The 11,743-nt window shown below is 42.8% G+C and overlaps 1 long non-coding RNA gene across 1 annotated transcript; it reads left to right on the top strand.

Annotated features, from left to right (window-relative positions):
- Positions 1-8,305: 8,305 nt before the first annotated feature.
- On the top strand, positions 8,306-11,183 carry LOC128831051 (uncharacterized). Its single transcript, XR_008443730.1, has 3 exons — positions 8,306-8,611; positions 9,595-9,712; positions 11,131-11,183. It is a non-coding gene; the product is annotated as an uncharacterized LOC128831051 (long non-coding RNA).
- Positions 11,184-11,743: the final 560 nt, after the last annotated feature.

Consider the following 11,743-nt stretch of genomic DNA (forward strand, 5'->3'; position numbering starts at 1 on the left):
TGTCTCACTTTAATAGAAATGCTAATGGAAAAACCATGAAGGACAGCATAATCATCGTGCTGCTCTAGTGATTCTGTGGTTAAGTTTTCCTCAGAGCTTTAATTATAAAGCTTATACTTATTTCAGCAGTTTAACTTTATAAATTCTCAGACAAACACACTTGGGGATACATTCATTCCACTTGTAGGTGTAAACTGAGCCTCTGTTAGCCAGGGGACCAGACTGGAGCTGGGAGTTCACACGCCGGTATGGGAGGCTGCATGTGGTGGATTGGAGGAAATGAAAGAATGAGAAGAATTGACTTTATCTACTTAAGGAAAATAATTACAAAACTATCATTGTCCCTTTGAGAGGTAGATGCAATTAAATAAAATGCAGTGAGAGTGTGTTGGAGAGTGCTAAGCAAATGCAAACATACTGTACTTTGATTGAATAGAGGAATAATTGCTGAGTATGCAAACAAAGGTAAGAAAGTGTGTAGCTGGGGAATGTGAAGAATGTCCGTGGTAGTACAACTCCCAGTCAGCATGTATGAAGTCAATATCACAGCGTGTGTGAGCTCAGGGTGGGAAAATGCCATAAGAAAGGACAAAACCTTGAAAGAGCACCAGCTAGGATACTCCTTTGTCAGGCATAGTTCTCCATATTCTGGAAACAGTTCCACGGTCATTACATGCATTCTAAGGCTCCAATTCAGGAAAACATCCCTATTCAAGAAGGGTACATAAGCAAATTCTTAAATCCCACTGGAATCAATGAAACTTAAGCACATGCTTAAGTGATTTCCTGAATAGAACTGGCATGTACTTAGGTACTTTCCTGAAATAGGGGCTAGAGGAAGACAAAGATTTTTGTTAAGCATAGGAACACCTTCAGCAACACCTGAACAGCACCCTGCAAACTTACCAAAATTGTAAAGCACAAATCCAATGATTAACAAAAGTCCTTTGTCCCAAGAACAGCACTTTGGAAGCTTGATCTGTAAAGCCTCAAAGACCTCATTACAAACCTTTGTTTATTTACAGCTAAAAGACTTCCTTTGACAGTTCTGCATCAGGGAGTACTGCTGCTTGTCCTTGGTAGGGGGGACATGAAGGACACTATTTCAATGCTTGTCACAGACTCAAAAGAGGGGGAATGAAATGCTTGGGCTTGGTGGAGGAAGGAAAATGTGTATCTTTTTACAGGAACGTTTGTTTGCAGCAGCTTGGAAGTAAGATTGACAACTGCTCTCAATTTCTTTTCAACTCATTGTTTTAACCCCAGCCTCCCCTCACAATAAACAAAGAATTCTAGAAAGGGGAGGCCTTTCCTTAAGGGCCATGGTCTTTGTTCCCTAACCTAGAGTTCAGGAGCTAAAATTGGGTCCAAACCCAGAATCCTTGGTTTCCAACATTCCAGGGGGATTGGATCCATACCAGCCTTTGCAACCTAGGCCCATTTCTGCAGATAACACGGCAGCTGCTTTTGCTGGTCTCTTGCTGTGAAAAACTCAATGCCATGCCTTGGAAACAGGGAAAAACAACAACTTTAAAACAATTCTAATGAAGATTTATGAGGCAAATTATTTTGTTTGTTAAAAAGGAAAATAGGAAATTCTGCACACACCGACTTGTTAGGATATTAGCCAAGAAGCTACAACTCAGACAAATAAAATGTCTTATGTTAATTTAAGATGAAATATTTACCTTTATGAATACTGCAGGAGCGTCTTGTTTTTTCTCCTATTTTTGAAATGTGCTTCTATGCTCTCAATATTTTTTTCTTATTGCTTGCACTGGAAGTGTATCGTATGCCATAACCTTGCTGCTCCCTGCCGCCTCTTGAAAAGAGTGAGTGCGGAAGGGGTGAAGTGGTGGTATGTTGACAAGTTTCAGAGTAACAGCCGTGTTAGTCTGTATCCGCAAAAAGAAGAACAGGAGTACTTGTGGCACCTTAGAGACTAACTAATTTATTAGAGCATAAGCTTTCGTGGACTACAGCCCACTTCTTCGGATGCATATAGAATGGAACATATAATGAGGAGATATATATACACACATACAGAGAGCATAAACAGGTGGGAGTTGTCTTACCAACTCTGAGAGGCCAATTAATTAAGAGGAAAAAAAAAAAAAAACTTTTGAAGTGATAATCAAGCTAGCCGAGTACAGACAGTGTGATAAGAAGTGTGAGAGTACTTACAAGGGGAGATAGTCAACGTTTGTAATGGCTCAGCCATTCCCAGTCCTTATTCAAACCGGAGTTGATTGTGTCTAGTTTGCATATCAATTCTAGCTCTGCAGTCTCTCTTTGGAGTCTGTTTTTGAAGTTTTTCTGTTGTAATATAGCCACCCGCAGGTCTGTCACTGAATGACCAGACAGGTTAAAGTGTTCTCCCACTGGTTTTTGAGTATTTTGATTCCTGATGTCAGATCTGAACACTTTAACCTGTCTGGTCATTCAGTGACAGACCTGCGGGTGGCTATATTACAACAGAAAAACTTCAAAAACAGACTCCAAAGAGAGACTGCAGAGCTAGAATTGATATGCAAACTAGACACAATCAACTCCGGTTTGAATAAGGACTGGGAATGGCTGAGCCATTACAAACGTTGACTATCTCCCCTTGTAAGTACTCTCACACTTCTTATCACACTGTCTGTACTCGGCTAGCTTGATTATCACTTCAAAAGTTTTTTTTTTTTTTTTCCTCTTAATTAATTGGCCTCTCAGAGTTGGTAAGACAACTCCCACCTGTTTATGCTCTCTGTATGTGTGTATATATATCTCCTCATTATATGTTCCATTCTATATGCATCCGAAGAAGTGGGCTGTAGTCCACGAAAGCTTATGCTCTAATAAATTAGTTAGTCTCTAAGGTGCCACAAGTACTCCTGTTCTTCTTTTTGGTGGTATGTTGTAATTCTAACCTTGCCTTTCCTTTTGAACACTGCTCCTTACGCTCAGGGTATGCTAACATTGCAATAAGGAGGTGCTAATGTTCACATCCCCGACCCAACTTTGATCTAGCTAGACCAAAGGTAGCTCAAGTAACAAGAGCAGTATAGCCATAGTAGTGTGGACCACGGCATGGGCTAGGCTCCTGAGTACAGCCCCGCTCAGGACTTCAGGTTCATACTTGATCAGCTAGCTCATGCTTCTGCAGCTACACTGCTATTGTTACTCGAGCTAGCTTTGATCTATCTAAATCAAAGCTTGCTTGGGTATAGCTACACACGGTGCAATCCCACCTCCTGGTGGCAGTGTAGACATAGCCTTAAAGTAAAATTAACTTTCAATGGCACTTAAGCACACTTGAAAATGTTACCCTAAGTCTTTTGGCTCTTAACATGTACCAAAAGTTTGTCCCTGTACAAACTCCAGCCATCTAGTGGCCTTGCCCTTTGAGGAGCTTGGTGCCCTGCTAGGTGCCAAGCACCCTTCAGTCCATAGTAAGAGACATTCAGTCCCTCTCAGAATTGGGTCCATTGGGTCAGGGAGGCAGAAAGTTAACAAACCAACCAACTCTTTCCAAATGTAGGGAGTTCTTTGTCTAGACTACTGGATACGGTGGCTTTTACTGGCTATATTTCTGAGAGTTGCATATGAGGTGCCTAACAAGTGTAAAGTCGCCCACAAGTTGACAGTGTCTGGGCTGCAACTGAAAACCTGCTGCTGTACTTTATTACTGCTGTGCACAATGGGTCCTGTCCATGGTATTTACTTTTACCTAATCTTAGCTATTAATGACACTAGGCATCAGTTATCAGGACTTTTTTTAGACGGTTGAATGGAATAGCAATTGGTACAATGCTTATAGATCTTCTACATTGTTTTCACTCTCTCTTGCCCCCTTGGTAAATGTACTTTAATTTTTATCTCTTAACAGACTTTTCTTTTCCTGTAACCATGGTTTTTACCCTATCTTGTTGTATTCTGCTAGTCTTTAAACCTTTACAATTATTGAACAGCTTAATTAGAATTGTAAAGTGTAACAGTGCAGACTCACACCTGAGGTGCCTCCTGCTGGTTATCCTGGGAATTGGGTCAATCCAGCCCAGAGTGCCACTTGTAGGCTGGTGATCCACCTTACTGCTACTGGCCCCTGTGTCCCTCCCAGGACCCCTTTAACTGGGTCTCCCCCTCCCAGGGGAACCCCCACCCTCTATCTCCACTTACCTCAGTATCAGGCTTCTACCAGTCTTCATCTAGCCTCACGCCCAGGGGCAGACTGCAGTATCAGCCTACTCATCACTGGCAAGGTTGGGTTTGGACCTGCTGCCTTGGTCTTCCTCTGGGTTGCCCTCTGCAACCCCAGTACCCCTTGGCCTTCTACTAGGCCACAGCCTAGGGCTTTCCAGGTTGGAGCTCCCCAGCCCTGCTCCACCCAGGTACCTTATCTCAGCTCCCTGCAGCCAGGCCCTTCTCTCTCTGAGTGCAGAGAGAGACTATGTCTGAGCTCCTGGCTCCCTGCCTTTATAGGGCCAGCTGAGTCTGTTGGGGCATGGCCGTAGCTGCAGCCACTTCCCCTGATCAGCTCAGCCTTCAAGCTGCCTTCTCCTTGGGCTATCTCAGGCCCTTCCAGGCAGGAGCAGGTGTCTACCCTGCTACACAACGAAATAAATTTAAGTCAAAAATTTCAAACCTGAGTGTCGTGATCCTTGGATAAGTTGCCATTTCTGAGACCTTTTTCCAGTCCCACAAGTGCACTCCTTTCAAGTGACAGGCCTGTGCCTCCATTTCTCTTTGAGAGGGGAATCCCCATGAAGCAGCCACTCCCTAAATCTCCAGAATATACCCCTCTGGTTACCAACTGTGATATCTAACGAGCCCAATGAATGTTGCACCTGGAATAGTTTCCCTGTGGTAGTTTGTGGACAGTAATAACATGCAGTGACACAGAAGCAGCATCTTCAAAACGAAGTATGATTTATTTGTCGAAAGGTTCACAGCACTTAGCAAAGTGGATTTAAAACAAAGAGACCTATATTCATACTGTCTTACCTACACTTGGCACTCCCTTCAGACCTGAGGAAGACAACTTACCCTTCGTGCCCCCATTCTGTTGTGGACTAAATTATAGGCTGCTTGCTGCAGACCCTGATTCTCTGTCAGACTTGGTGTCTTCTTGCGTACCTGTCAGCACTCACTGACACTCCCTAGGCAGCCTCTCAATGCACTCAAACATTATGCCTTTTCTAGGCCCAGAATCATGTAATGGTTTAGTATTTTCCTTTGATCTGAGGCTTAGCCTTGGGAAGAGCAAACCATTTTAGCCTTGAGGAAGGCAGGGAGCGGGGATATTCCCCAACTTACGGCTGCCCCATTGTTTCCTCAAGCTCTAACGACCCCCTTTTGAGCTAAACACATTGCAAATAATCCATCACACACAAACACAGAGCCACGCATAATATTTGTAAAAAATAATTCAAGTATTTTCCTGTTTGTCAACAATCTGTTCCACCTTGGATTTAGTTGTGATTCTGGGAGTACCTTTCCCAGACCCGAAGAAGAGCTCTGTTGGCTCAAAAGTTTGTCTCTCTCACCAATAGATGTTGGGCCAATAAAAGATACTACCGTACCCACAATGAGTATCTAACATTAGGCACCCAAATCCATATTTAGGTCCCTAACTAAAAATGGCTTGATCTTCAGAGATACTAAGCACCCATAATTCATAGTGGGCCAGATCCTCAACTGCTGTAACTCGGCAAAAATCAACGGAGCTTCATCTGCTTACACCAGTTGAAGATCTGACTCCATTGTTTTTAGTGGGAGTTGCAGATGCTTGGAACTTCTGAAAATCAGATCCCTTTCAGCTGGAATGCATAGCTTTAGGCACCCAAGTTTGAAGAGTTAGGCCTTATTGTGTACCTGATTTTAACCAGCCATTGTCTACAAAACTTTTATGGCAACTAGAGTGATGTGGCCTTAGAAGGGATGGCTGGGAGTGTTCTGCCTTACCAGCTGAAGGCAAAAAGTTGCAATAATTGCTGCTAACAGGGACAGTAGTAGAGAAAAATGCAGCACTTGAGATAGAAAAGAAAGGCATTCAAAGAAAAAACAAAAAGCATCCAGTGACACATATATTCAGTGGAGCTTTTTAATGGTGCACTTATGGCCCAGTCCATTTAACATTGTAGTCAATGGAAACAGTCTCATTGACTTAAACAGGAGTTGATCAAGCACTGAGCTTTCAGGAATAATCATATCCAATATGTTAAAGTTCCTGGTACTTCTATCCAGAATGATAATTGCTACCTCCATTATGTGCAATGACTTAACAGAAGGGTTTTTTCCCCCTTATCTTTAAGGCACTGGAGGGAATAGTCCTTAGAACAAAGTGGAGGGCTAGGAAACAGCTATCACTGATGGCTTGAGAGACCCTAGGCTGGAGAGACCAAGCGTAAAGGTAGCACTCTTTTTACACCACCAACTGAATGTTGCTGATGCCCTATGAACTCTCTTGGCTCCTGCAAACTAGATTTTTAACCACTGTCCCAAGGCCACTGGGCCCAGAGATCAGGTAAACTACATTTGCTAATATTTAACTTTTATACCAGTGGTTCTCAAACCTTTGTACCGATGACTCCTTTCACATAGCAAGCCTCTGAGTGCAACCCCCCCCCTTATAAATTAAAAACACGTTTTTATATATTTAACACCATTATAAATGCTGAATGCAAAGCGAGGCTTGGGGTTGAGGCTGACAGCTCACGACCCCCCATGTAATAACCTCGCGACCCCCTGAGGGGTCCCAACCCCCCAGTTTGAGAACCCCTGTTTTATACTAACCCTGCTGAGGGTGAAAGAAACCCAGTATAACCTGTACTGTGTTAATGCAAGTTCTAGTATTATTGCACTTACCACTTTCTAGTTATTTTCACTAAGCAAGTTGGAGCATAGTTTTGGTCTTAGAATCATAGAATCATAGGACTGGAGGGGACCTTGAGAGGTCATCTAGTCCAATCCCCTGCACTCATGGCAGGACTAAGTATTTCTAGACCATCACTGACAGGTATTTCTCTAACCTGCTCTTAAAAATCTCCAATGATGGAGATTGCACAACCTCTTTAAGCAATTTATTTTAGTGCTTGACTACCCTGACAGTCAGGAAGTTTTTCCTAATATTCAACCTAAACCGCCCTTGCTGTAATTTAAGCCCATTGCTTCTTGTCCTATCCTGAGAAGTTAAGGAGAACAATTTTTCTCCTTCCTCCTTATATCAACCTTTTATATACTTGAAAACTGTTATCAGGTACCCTCTCAGTCTTCTCTTCTCCAGACTAAACAAACCCAATTTTGTCAATCTTCCCTCATAGGTCATGTTTTCTAGACCTTTAATCATTTTTTGTTTTCTTCTCTAGACTTTCTCCAATTTATCCACATGTTTTCTGAAATGTGGCACCCAGAACTGGACACAATATTCCAGTTGAGGCTTAATCAGCGCAGAGTGGAGTAGAAGAATTACTTCTCTTGGCTTGCTGACAACACTCCTGCTAATACATGTCAATCAATTGTTATCACAACATACCTGAAAATATTTTTACAGTTATTGCTAGTTAATTAACTTTTTATCTTAAAATATGAATGTATTTGTTTCTTTTTTAAAGGTCACAATAGTGTTTCAGTTTAATTTCATGCAAGAAAGCATTAGGAAGAACATCAAAGCAAGCTCTCTTAAAATAGGAAGATGTACTAATTATTAGCCTAAGAAGAACTCAGCATATCTCAGAAGGGAAAAGTGGGGAGAGATGCACAGAAGTGGCCTTAAATCACTTGTACAATTCGTTGCCCTGGTCCTACTAAAGCTGTGTATGCTATAGATGTGTTAGGCGCCTGAAGACCTGAAATAGACATCATGGCTAGAGATGAAAGATGGCATGGGGGCAGTGGCATGAGACAATGCAGAGAGGGCATTGTGGCTATCGACAGCGGCACAGCAAGAGATGATTCAGAGGCAGTGGCAAGGTGTCTCTTCACAGAAGCCACTCAGCACTTATCCCTAAGGGCTGGGGCTGGAGCTGCCCAAGTGCACTCCTGGGCTCTGAAACTTCACTAACCACTGACAAACTAAGTGGGGTGCACCAAAGGGGAAGGGAGGGGAGTGAGGTATAGCAGGAACAATTGTCCACTGGATGTTCCCATTAGTAGTGGGGAAACTGAGGCAAAGGACTACTGCCCAAGATATTGTGCGGGTGAGTGTTTTACATACTCTCTGTATGTAAATCAACATACAGTTGATGTATTGGTGTTGTGTTTTCCCAGATTAATGCTGTGGTTCTTTTCCCCCTTAATACAGTTTTCTTTGTTTTCTCACAGTCTGTGTAGAGGGTAAGTATTGCCCCAGGGAAGGTATTTCATTTTTTTCAAGTTTCTGGGTTGGGACTCAAGCCAGTGGTGTTTGTTAATTTTAAGAGGAATCCCTTGATATTTGAACCCACCCCTTTTTGCTCCTGACAACACCTGGCAGAAGGGTTACAACTGCCAACTTTTCTGCATAATACAGCAAAATGGCATGTCTGGAGGGACACCCCAGAATAAGGAAAATGTTTGCAGTCTGGAACTGGGTTACCACACCCAAAGGGGAGAAGGGAAGAAAGCCAGCTGCAGATACTGAGCAGAAACGGTAAGTCTATAAACCCTGGAAACACTCTTAGAAGTAAAATGGATTCAGTCTACTGGGCTCAATACTATTTACACATTCAAGTGCATTATTAGTTAAGCATTTGTCTCATTGCTTCCACAATAAATTCAGCTAGTGTCAGTGTCAGGAATGAATGAGCGCACAGCAATTTTAGAGAGAATCCTTAGTTTTCAAGTCAACAAATTGCAGTGGTTCTACTTAATCCATCAAAAAGGGAAGAGAGAAGAGTCTGGCAGCCAGGCGGGAAGAAATAAAAGTCAAGAGGGTAATGTTCCAGCTATTTTAGGAACCATTTACATTATGAAATTGACTGCATTTAAGAACAGTTGTTGAACACGTTTGGGGAACAGCTGTGTTATTACAAAACATAAGGGTCTAGGATGTGTCTAGCCCTGTGTGGCTGCACTAGGGTGGGCGGTGGGGCAAAGGAGGATTTCCCTTCCCTCTCCCTTAAAGCCACAGTCCCAGTCCTTGAGCAAAGTCTGGGAAAGTCTAATTCTGGAGTCAGCACTAGAAACCCCGAAGTACAGAAGGAAGCACCAGTCTGTGATCTGAGCTGTGAGCTGCAACCTGTTTAAAATGTGTGCTGTAGCAGTTGCCACAGCTGTGTGCAACCCTCCTCCAGTACTCCGGGAGGCATTATGCCTGCCTGAGGCAAAATGCTCTGGGGAGCTGCCATGAGTGCCAAGTATCACCTCGCTTCCTTGTGGCTCAAAAGCCACAAAATATTAATATTAATGGCAATGTTTTCATAACCTTTATTTAACTCTCCATGAAAAGTCTCTTTATTTAACAGAAAACTGCAAAAATTAGGTATAATCCCTTAGATAGCTAGATCAATCTTTGCTAAATAAGACTATGTAATATGGATCATAAACATGAATTTATGCCAGTTATTAGAAATACCTGCCATTGTTTAAGTATCTGTACTCAGGGACTGGAGCTGTGGTGCTCTCTCTCTGCAGGGGCTGCCATTTTGCAGATGGTGCAGATGGGACCTCCTGCTGAGAAGTAAATTGAGAATAAGGAAATGCAGCTCATCGTGGGATGATATGAGAAACAGACCATCAAAGTCACTGTAAGGTATGTTTTATTCCTTTAAAAAAGAGCTTGCTCACATCTCTAGCTCACCTATCAAAACCTTCATGTCAAACCTGACCAGTATAAAATATTTCATTGTCTGTCAGTCTTTGTGTGATGTATCTAAACAATCTATGTTATTCCTCATAATTCTGTGTCTTTTATTTGTAATACAGCTACTGTCCCTCTTCTAGTTTCACACATGGAACACAATTAATCATATCGTTGACAATTTCTGAAAATACTTGTTAAAAATAATTTGGTTAGCTTAATACTATAGGAAGGTTAAAATATAGAATTGACCTTAATTTGAGAGTGGTTTTCATAATCAGCGCTTCTTTTGTGTTTATAGTTACTGCAATTGCTTGCACTAGTTGTGCCTTTGCACATGAAAGTTATTTACTCACTTGTGTGTGCAGAGGTCCAGTTTGTCTGGGCAGTTTTGACACTAGTGCGTGCAAAAGGGCATTCAAAAATGCACAGAATTCAGACTTTAGTTTATGAAACTTGTGGACTGAAAATCTGCTCTACAGGAAATGCATTTCATCTTTGTATCAATCTATAAGATGAGACTGTTGAAATGGCATCCTCCAATTTGTCTTGGAATTATTCTTTATTGTATTTAAGATTATAAATACTGGTTCACTCTTTTATTGTATTCGTTATAGTGACTAGAAGACAGGGCCGAGAAGGAACGATGTAGAGTTAAAGAGACGTCCTGACTAATCTGTGATCTGTCCAGCACTCTGCGCCTCGCATTACTCTGGTAATCAGTATGTATCGGATGTCTCGCCTTCTAACAATGGCATAATCTATCAGATGCCACTGTTTGGACCTAGGGTGCATCCATGTTGTTTTGTATTTGTCCGCTTGTTGGAACAGAGTGTTGGTAATGGTCAGGTCATTTTCAGAACAAAGACTCAAAAGAAGTAGTCCATTACTGTTCATTTTGCCTACACCATGTGGCCCGATTACTCCTTTCCAGTTCTTGCTGTCAGCCCCGACTCGGGCATTGAAATCTCCAAGTAGGAGTAGTTTATCTGTTACAAGTGTGGCCTTGATCAGTCTGTCGAGATCTTCATAGAATTGTTCCTTTGAGTTGTCAGAGCATGTTAAAGTGGGTGCATATGCACTGATGATGGTGACATGACGTTTGGCATTTAGTGGGAAGTGCAGCTTCAGCAATCTTTCATTGATACCCACTGGAAGGTCTGGGAGTTGATGCATCAATAAGGTTTTTACTGCCAGACCAACTCCATGTATTCTATCCTCTGTCTCAGTCTTACCCTTCCAAAAGAAGGTGTAACCACCTCCTGGTTCACTCAAGAAACCTTCCCCAGGCAATCTTGTTTCACTTAATGCCGCTATATCGATGTTATAATGGACTAGTTCTTGAGCAATGAGGGCTGTCCTTCTCTCAGGTCTTGCAACAGCTTCTCGATCCATGAGGGTACGAACATTCCATACACCAATGGTAAGTTTTCTCAAATTTTTCTTTTGGTTTCGGCCGCAGATTGGGTTGAACTGCCAGCCATGGCTTGCTGGCCAGTTGTTGTAGGGCAGGCAATTTTTAGGCCACCTTTTCTAGGCCCGTCCCTTACTAGGGTGAGCAGTGCTGTCCTGAAGAGGGCTGCTCAGATGCCTGGGATGCTGCCAGGCAACTCTGCTGCCCGAAATACAGAGCTGGACGACCACCTATCCACAGGCCGCCTGCGTGCAGGATTAGGACTACGACTCCCAGTGGTAATCTCCACCTGTCGCTTTGCCCCTCCCCCATCACCGCAGGACTTGGGTAGCATGATGATGATGATGTTTGATCATTTGCACAGGACCTGTGCGTGAAAGCTTTTGAGTGGTAGAGCCGTTGCACGGGAGCAATCCCACTCTCTCGACCTTAGAAGCAAGACACCAATGGAACGAAAAATCGTCACGACTGGTAACTTCTTTGGTTGCAGTAGATGGCCTTGACGTCTTTCGTGCCTCGTCAAGTCCTTCGCTTTCCACAAAGCTTTGCAGAACCGCCTTCTTGGCCGT

The sequence above is a fragment of the Malaclemys terrapin genome, chromosome 2 (genome assembly GCF_027887155.1).
Source record: "Malaclemys terrapin pileata isolate rMalTer1 chromosome 2, rMalTer1.hap1, whole genome shotgun sequence".
In the NCBI taxonomy this organism is placed as follows: domain Eukaryota; kingdom Metazoa; phylum Chordata; order Testudines; family Emydidae; genus Malaclemys; species Malaclemys terrapin.